Source organism: Psittacula echo, assembly GCF_963264785.1.
Source record: "Psittacula echo genome assembly, chromosome: 5".
In the NCBI taxonomy this organism is placed as follows: domain Eukaryota; kingdom Metazoa; phylum Chordata; class Aves; order Psittaciformes; family Psittacidae; genus Psittacula; species Psittacula echo.
Window position 1 is genome coordinate 53,623,421 of NC_137739.1, and position 9,127 is coordinate 53,632,547.

Genomic DNA, 9,127 nt, shown 5'->3' on the forward strand with positions numbered 1-9,127 from the left:
ACAGCAACTATTTTGTCCCTATCCATCAGTTTTGTAGCTCCATCATAGAAGGCCACCAAATTCGTCAGTCATGATTTGCCCTTAGTGAAGCCATGCTGGCTGTCACCAACCACCTCACTGATTTTCATGTGCCTTAGCATGCTTTCCAGGACAATCTGCTCCATGATCCTGTGAGGCACACAGGTGAGACTGACAGGTCTGTAGTTCCCTGGGTCTTCCATTTTCCCCTTCTTGAAAATGGGGATTATAGTTCCCTTTTTCCAGTCTCCAAGAATTTCACCTGACTGCCATGACTTTTCAAATCTGATAGGCCGTGGCCTAGTAACTTCATTTGCCAGCTCTTTCAGGACCCGCGGATGGATTTCATCAGGTCCCATGGACTTATGTACATTCAGGTTCCTGAGATTATCTTAAACATGATCCTCTCCTATGGTGGGCCTAAGGCCCCTGCATCTGCCTTCTAAGACTTGAGCAGCATGGCTAGAGTGAAGATTGAAGCAAAAAAGTCATTGAGAACCACGGCATATCCCAGTAGCTGTAGGTACTGAAGTTTTTGAATTTTCTTTGCTGTACTCCCCTATGTGCAGTTCCAGTCCGTAACAGTCCCCCCACTCCAGAGGGACTTGATAGCACTGAGCTATGTCCCTTTTGTAGTATGGACTTCTCCACAAAACTTACGTCCAAACAAGCTCACCTTATAGCTTCATAAAGAAGTTATGCAACAATGACAAGCCTGTGCTTTTCTCACAGAATGAATGCATTGAGTTTTAAAGGAAAAATCTGTCATTTTGTAGCATTCCTGCACATGCTGACTTCCTCTGAGCATAAGAGACTTCACCTGTTTCCTTCCTTCTCTGTTCAGATCCCACAGCTGTAACAGACATGTTACTAACACATATAGCATGTGTGCCACACATCTTTTTATCTTCCTCTCTCCATTTCTGCATCCCTGAAGAGCTGAAAGGCAACAAAGCTCGCCAGAGTCACCCGGATGTATCCAAGGCCCAATCAAAGACTCCTGAGACCTGACAGATTTACACAGCTACTGCTTCTCCTAGGTATTAAATGTCACATCTTTCCAGAATTTTTCATAGCTACATATGTATTTATACACTATAACATCCCAAAAGCCTTCTGAAGCACAGAATTTGCCATGTTAGTTTAATTGCTGGCTCAACTGCAGTGGTTGCTAGTCTAAACTTGATCCAACAACTTACCCAAGTTCATACTATAATGTATGGGCAGGGGAACTTCTGACCTCCCAGGAAGCCAAACAACAGAGAGATTGATCTATTTTCATTGAAGCCCGCTCCTCTCTCATGTCAGAGGAAATGTCTGTTTTCATCCTCTCTGAATCCTGCCAGGGGAGTGGGAAGGCACATTTTTCATTCCTGAGATCTAAAAAATATGACCAATCTAGCTCATTTCTTGGCATACCAAATTTAACCTGTCAGAGTGTTGTATAACACAAGAAGCCAAGCACTGCCCTAGAGCAATAGATTTTTGTCTAGTTCCTACTTCAATAGGATGGCTGGAATATATCCATAAACATTCCATAGCAGGATTAGTTACACTTGTCCAGTAGCTTAGAAAACAAGTCCTCAGACATTACAACAGGAAAGAATTTATTAAAACCACCCATTTCTTCCACACAGGTGCAATCTGCTCTGCACCCTTAGACAGAATCCATTCAACAAGATTGCCTGAACTAGCAGAGACCTGGGCTGGATGATGGAAATCCAGTCCAGGACAAGAATCCTTCCCAGTAGAAGTGAACAGTGTCAGCTTTTCTAACCTCAAGAGCAATAAATAAGAAAGGCTGTCAACGTAAGAAAACAGTTAATCTTCACCAAGATCAGTTTCTTTTCAAATAATTTTTCCTCACAAACTAAGCTATTCAAGAGATGACTGCCCTCCAGTACAAAAAAAAAAAAAAAAAAAAAAACCACCACAAAATATGATCCTAACGTAATTCTGGTTATGGGAAAGGTATAGCCATGCAAAAATATTCCTAAAACAAAAAAACCAAAAACAGTGTAATGGAAAACAGAAACAAAAGGACATTAGAATGTGTTGAGAGTAACAAGACCTTGGCATCAATCATCAAACCCACTCTTTGGTATCAGTCATTAAGCAAGACAGTTACTGCTTCTCAGAGGCTGACAGCATACAGAAGAAATTGCACTAATCAGAAATGATCCCTTAATTTCAAGTTTTATAAATCCTAAGTGAATCCCAGGCCACTTATTAGGAATTGCTTCACTTTTCATTGTCCTGCAGGGAAAAAAAAAAAGAAAAAAGAAAAAAAAAGAAATTCGAATGGTCCTTACTAACCACTAGATGTCACTCCTCACATGGTGTTCTCATGTTGCTACGACCTCAGTAACATTTTTACTCGGGGTAAAAAATCAGTAATCACTCTATGGAGAAATAGACAAATGATCAAATATGTCACAAAGCTCTCACAAACACAGCCGCTTTGTAAGCTCGAAATAAACAAAAACAACTGGGTTTCAAATACACATAGGTTGAGGTGTTTTGAAACTGAGGCTTACATTCACCACCACTTCCAGTTCGAAATAGTGAAAATACAGTCACCATAGTTATAGGTACAGACTTAATTTCCAATTCAAACACTAACAAAGTGAATAACCTGGGTGGAAAGCAACACCTCTCAAGCCTCTGCAGAGTCCATTATACTGTCAGAATGGGAGCCTAAAGCCTAGTGGGAGCTGCAGTATATGCTTTCTACCATAACCCCTTGGAACAAATTCTCTCCTCTGTATGAATAGACAGCACTGTGTGGCATCAAGCACATTAAATAGGATACCTACAAAAAAATGTAATGCATTAGTGAATGCAAAACTATCATTACAAGGAGATTAGCATGTTTCAGCAAACCAGGGGAATAGTGAAGAACTGCACTGTAAAATTTGTTAAGGATAGGGCTGGATTTGTTGTAATTTGGCTCTTCAGAATACTTCCTGTGCATTTTTTTTTCTGATCCTTGTTTGGCACTCAAATGTGCCAGCTTTCCTCTAAGCAAGGAGACATATACAGGAAAGAAGCAAAGAGGAAAGTCCAGGACATTGGCAAAATAAAAGCAGAGCTGTATTCTAGACCACTTTCATATTGGGAAGTGCATTTTCTTTTTTGAAAGGCCTATATGTTTTATTTCTGGGAAACAGACTGGAGAAAGAAACCAACAATAAAGGTCCCACTTACAAAACACTTTATTCAGATAGTTCTGTGACTCTGCATCAACCTGGTTAAATTTAGCTCTTCAAAACTCAGTATTTTTTAAGAAACAGGAAGTGTATGAACACTCTTGAACTTAAAGCAAAGTGCAAATTAGGACACTACTGCAGCCTCCAGCTTTTCCACTTTTCAGTCAGAGAATTGCTCCCCTCTCATAAGAAATTTTTGGAGTTTTTCAACCATTCTCTACATTTAGTGTTAATTTTGCTGATAATGCAAAAGGTGGGATTTTGCCATCAGGAACACACAGCAGCTGCACCTCACACTTCCCATGCTTTCAAAGATGGGCTAGAAGGCTAGTTGACTAATGCATTGTGCAAACAAGAAAATGCTTCCACACTGCAGAAAGCACGCAAAAATAACACCATCTTCAAAATAAAAACATCTTCATGTTGTTGTCTGTTAATAAGTTGGGCACAATAGGACTACGAATTTATTTGCATTTCCAACAGTGAAAAACAAACTAAGCACTTCCTCAGCATAACTAATCCCATTCCAACCAGTTCTCTCCAGTCCCCAAAACTCATCTTGTTATGGGGATTAACCCACTTTCCAAAAAATACTGAAGTCTTTCCAGATGCACAGAATTTTTATTCACACGCAGTTTATGCTGCCTAAAAACAAAATTAAAGAAGGTTGACTTGCTGCTTAGAAGGAAACTCACACTAAGCACCTGCTCTGCCAGTGTGATCTTGTCGAAGTCATTCAGGACAAGTTTATATCTCACAGCAGAGAAAGATGCAGAGCTCCTTGAGGAGCAGGTTCCCAAGCCAGGAATACCATGTGGCACCGCACTACTATACGAGTATGAACCAGTCAGTGCTGGTACATTCAGATAGCATTGCATGCAGGTGGTTCCAATCCGGTTACCCAGATCACTCTCCTGAACATACTGCTCAAAGTCAGTGATCACACAGCCTGACCAGGTGCCTTCAGCTACAGTAAAAGTACATACTTAAGTTCTCTACCTCATTTCTTCCTTTGCAGAATGAGAAGAACAGCACTTCCACATGTTGCAGGAATGCTGCAAGCATACAAACAAGAAGATTGAAGAAGCACAGACAAAACAGAGTATCACAGAGGAGGGAATGCAGCACAGATCTGCAAAAGACACACTGCACTTTAAAGCTTCTTTACTGAAATAACTTTAGCCCAGGCTTCAGATAAATAAATAAATAAATAAATAAATAAACGTTACCACCAAATGACAAAGTTAAAACTGGAAACATTATGGACCAAGCTGTGAACAGAAAACTGCTCAGGACCAATCGGACTGAGAAAATAAACAGTAAAATTTCTTGAGGAACTACTTTTGCTCTTCAGAAATGCCAGTTTATTGAAATTTTGTGAAGAAAAATAAATTTCTGCTAAGAAAGGTTACTCAGGTTCAAGGAGGATTTTCTGACCAAACCAAAAGGGAGAGGTACAAATTCCAGAACGTACTGACCGTCTGCAGAGGCAATGATAAGTCAGACAAGTTCAAATTGCATGCGTGACAAGCCTTGGCACAGGCAACTGAACCTAAGGCTCCACATTAAGATCCCAACCTGGCTAGTCTGGGAGTAGTGTTTTTAGTATGTATAACTGAGTGCTCACTCTGACCCATATAAGACATAGCCCTGGGTCAGTACACTTGTTTGGATGCTAGAAATGTATGTTTAAATTTCTATCTCACACAAAGCATTGCTGGGATTTGAAATCGGTCCTTCTAAAAACCTAAATAAACACACTGTGTGTTGGTGTATTCATTATCCTGGTTCCAGGTAACTCATTCAGAAGCATCTGCTTTACCAGCGTACAACAGGAAAAAGGTTTTACGGGATAGAAGCCTATTTCCTCTCCACCTCTAGGAAAAATACAGACAGACAGAAAGGAAATTAAGAATTTTATGATAAAAGAACCTTCCAGCTTTATCCATAAGCACACTGGAGAAGTTAAGGAACTCTAAAATCAGGTACACTTATTTTCAATTTGTTTTCCACATTTATTTTGCTAGCGTAGCTTCAGGTTTTAACTCAGTTATGTCTGTTTAGCACTCACATAGAAGAAAGCTCTGTTAACTCATTTGTGACTCTTAAAACGAGTCTTCCACTCTTCAGGTAACAAAGCCCCTTGACCTTCCCAGCTAAGTCGAATACTTTATACCTGTTAGCTGTCAACTACCTTTCACTTAAGTTTGATGTGAAACCATATTCAGTCTATAGTCTTTCTCCAAAGGAGCTAGCTGAACCAGAAACCATTTCTTTTTACAGTTCTTTCACTTGTCACACAGGTATCATGATGCTTTTTTTGTTCCTTATTTGGATGAATAAATCTTCAAATGTTATTTCTGCACACAACCCAAAACTCTAGCCTTTGGTCTCACACCCTGCCTGTAAGCTGGGGTGGCACAGAGCATGCACAAGATGATGGGCTGTTTGCTTCCTTTCACAACCCTGAAGCTCCACACTCAAGCCCTCTAAAAGTCCCTTTCATCAAGCAGAGTTATTAAGAACAAATTAGAAACTCCAAATAAAACAGTCAGATTGTACAGTTCTGATCACCATCTATAGTCCTCTCCATATTCCAGCAAGTCTTAACCTTTGAGCCTTCTTGAGTCCCAGTTTGTGACTCTCCACGTGTCAGATGATGCATGACTAATTTATCGGCCATGTGACAGAACACAGAAGCCATGCCACAATGTGCTGTGCTATGTTAACACCTAAACAGAGCAACTATAGACGAAGATACATGCAGGAGTTTCACAAATGTTTGCTGACGTTTGGTTACTTGATTGGATTTAAGTCTCCTCTCTCTCAGCGCTGACCTACACAGGAAAAGTAATCAGCATGACTGCATATGGATACGGAAAATGTGTGGAGTCAATATACCAGTCTTTGATGAAGTCATTCCTAGCTGCCCACAGAATAGGGCTATTCTGGCACTGCTATGACAATCAATCTCCCAGACAGACTAAAGGTTACATTGGTTTTGCAATCAAATAACAGAAGCTTTGCTGTTATCTTCAGAGATAGTCCTGATTAGAGCCAAGGCAAGATCAGAAACAGGGACAAAGGTAGAATTCGTGCTCTAGGCAGAGATCTATTGCAGCATATGCATAGTGCTCAGCAGTATACTGATCTCATCAGGGTTTTCTGCACAGCAGAGAATTTCATCGCACATATTTGTATGAACAGGCTAAAGGCAGTACACTTGCGAGCTGGAACAAACTAAACTCAGACAAAGGAATCAGCACACAAACAAAAAAACACCACTTAAAACATGAGTTTCAACCCTCTAACTGAAAGCAGCTTTAAAAAAAACCCAAAAAACTTTAAAGAGGTAGTTCACATAATACTCCAATAATACAATATATCTTGTAAAAAAGATATTACAAAGAAACTTCCATTAACCCACTCTGCCCTGATGTTCCACCCTTATATACACTATTTCATTTAACTGCAATAACTGAAATCCAAGAGGCTGTTCATAGGAGCAACGGTCATTCATGGAAGCTTATTTTGCCATCAAGAGAGCCCTTCAAATCAGCAAAAACTCACCCCACCTTCAGCAGTCAATACATTTGGCCACTGATTTTCAGGCCATAAGGGATTTCAACAGGTCATATACATTCTTTTCCCTCCTCTCAAAAGCAGGATCAACTCTAAATCACAGAATCATAGTATCATTTAGGTGGGAGAAGACCCTTAAGATTATCAAGTCCAAATGTAATAATTCCTGGCTGATGGCTGATGAACAATGCTTGAAGCTTTTGAATGATATGGACTTCATATTTTCCTGAGACTATTTCTTCCAGTTTTTCATTGTCCTTACGGAAAGTTTTTTCTAATGTAATTTAATCTCTCTCATTGCATTTTAAACATATATTACTTCTTTTCCTATATACCCTAGGAAAGTAAGACATGCCTTTTTTCAGGGACCTTTTATATAAAGACTGTACCCTCTCAGGCTTCTCTTCCCCTAGACTTAAATTCAGCTCTCCCCACAACCGACACCATTCCATGCAAAAAAATGAGGTTCATGTAAACATGTTCATAAAACGTAAGTGCTGTAAATCTAAATTAGCACCACATCTCACGTAACTTTTTGCATAGAGAATTTGTGACTAAAATGCTATACAGGTTTACTCCCCAACCCTTCACGGAGTACAGCAGCTCTGCTAACCCGTCAAGTCAGGGCCATCCTGGACTCCACCACAACATCCCTCCCAGCCAATTCCTCTCTGCAACAGGACTCAGCTAGACAGTGCAGGGCCCAGATAGAGTCAAGAGCTATAAATTTCACTTTCTGCCCTTCAGCTCCTCACCTCCTTTTGTAACTGCCACCAGTAGCATCAAGCTGGATGAAAATACAAGAATGTGCAGGAAGTTTCCTAGAGATTTCCTAAAGGTGCAACGCAATCTGTAATACATAGGAATACAGCTCTCAGAAGAAGAGCCCTAACAATATACACCACTGGCTATCCAGTGTGATCCAAAGGCCCTGGGTGACTCAATTGCAAAGTTCTGAAAATCAGTTCAGACAAACTACAGGAGCCTTTGAAAGACGCATTCCAAACACTCATAGAATTAAACAGAATTAGTATGTAAAAAAACACTGAAGGAAATTCAATGGCTTTTGATAATAGCTTTAGAGCTAAATAAACTCTGAGAAAGAAATTCAGAAAGGTGCTCATTTGTCACGTGAACCTTTTTGCTGAGCTGTTTCAGGAATACCGAAAAGGGAATCCACTCCAAAACAGTTACAAAAAAGGAAATTAGCAGCACAGAAAAGCATAGACTGCAGAGTTAGGCCAAGATGGATACAGACAACACAATCCCTGCTCATGCTCTAAGCAACATTCAGTGTTACGCAGAATCATAGAATCATTTATGTTGGGAAAGATCTTTAAGATCATTGAAATCTTAAATGAAGGGTTCCACTAAGAAAATGTATGTCAGTGAAACTATTGAAATAGTGGCCTAAAATTGCCGTTAATAATTAGAAATCACCAGTGTTTTAATTGCTCCTATGCAAGTTTACAAAGACATTGCCTAAAGAACAGTCAGGCACTTTTGAAGATAATATAAAAAAAAAAAAGACAGCATAACAACAAATGCTGGGCAGAAGTTTAAAATATATTAATCAAAATGTTAAAGACATTACAAACCAGAAAGTCAACACTAGCACTTATTCACTATGTTTACAGAAACAAACTTTGGACCCCTTCCAATAGAGGGAAACTCCCAATTTACCCAGAAGAGCAGAGGAGGTAATTTATTTTTCAAGTGCTATCTACACCACTTGAATACTTTTACCAGATCTTTTCTCTCTTACGAAACAACTTCTTCATTCAAAGAAGTTTTGACTTGATTTCAATCCTTTATCAATGTTATTTTTCACAAAGAAAATCTTAACTACCATTCTCAGGTGTGATTCAGACAGCATCTTCAGTGCCTTCCTCTACAGAGCAACTAAATAAAAGATTTATATTGTTATTAATAAAAAAATCGAATAGTTTTCCGGTTTGTCATCATCTTAGCCACAATAATCTGCTGCCAGAAATCAGAGGCAGACACAGCCTGCACCACAGGTAACAGCATCTGCATACAAGGAAACATCAGTTGCACAGCAAAGTGTAACTCCTCTACTGTCTCCTCAGTTACACTCAGTCCCCATTGCAGGGACTGCCTTACTCGGCATGGCTGTGCTCGGTTATTTCCCAGCTAAACAAAGCACAGTGACATATTATTATCTTAAAACACTGATCCCCTGTTGCTGCCGAATGATTTGAAGTGATAGCCAGAAGGGAGGAACACTGCCTAATAATTAACTAATATAAAATGTATCAAAAAAACCCTGACAAGCCTTATTACACCTGGGTCAGGGC